The sequence below is a fragment of the Arachis duranensis genome, chromosome 3, assembly GCF_000817695.3.
Source record: "Arachis duranensis cultivar V14167 chromosome 3, aradu.V14167.gnm2.J7QH, whole genome shotgun sequence".
Classification (NCBI taxonomy): domain Eukaryota; kingdom Viridiplantae; phylum Streptophyta; class Magnoliopsida; order Fabales; family Fabaceae; genus Arachis; species Arachis duranensis.
The window spans coordinates 19,291,503-19,291,855 of record NC_029774.3 but is presented as its reverse complement, the minus strand read 5'-3'; positions in this window follow the sequence as shown (position 1 = coordinate 19,291,855).

Here is a 353-nt window from a genome sequence, read left to right as displayed (position 1 = left end):
CAACTAAGAAGACTGGACCTCAAGCCTGTGGCTAGAAGATGGTTGGAGTTCATTCAACGCTCCATCATTCCCACTAGCAACCGATCTGAAGTTACTGTGGATCGGGCCATCATGATTCATGGCATCATGATTGGAGAGGAAGTAGAAATTCATGAAGTCATCTCCAATGAAATCTACAAAATAGCTGAAAAGCCCTCCATCATGGCAAGGCTAGCTTTTCCTCACCGTATTTGCCATCTATGTTACTCAGCTGCAGTTATCATAGAAGGAGACATCCTCATTGAAGAGGATAAGCCCATCACCAAGAAGAGGATGGAGCAAGCAAGAGAGACCCTCCACGGATCTCAAGAGAT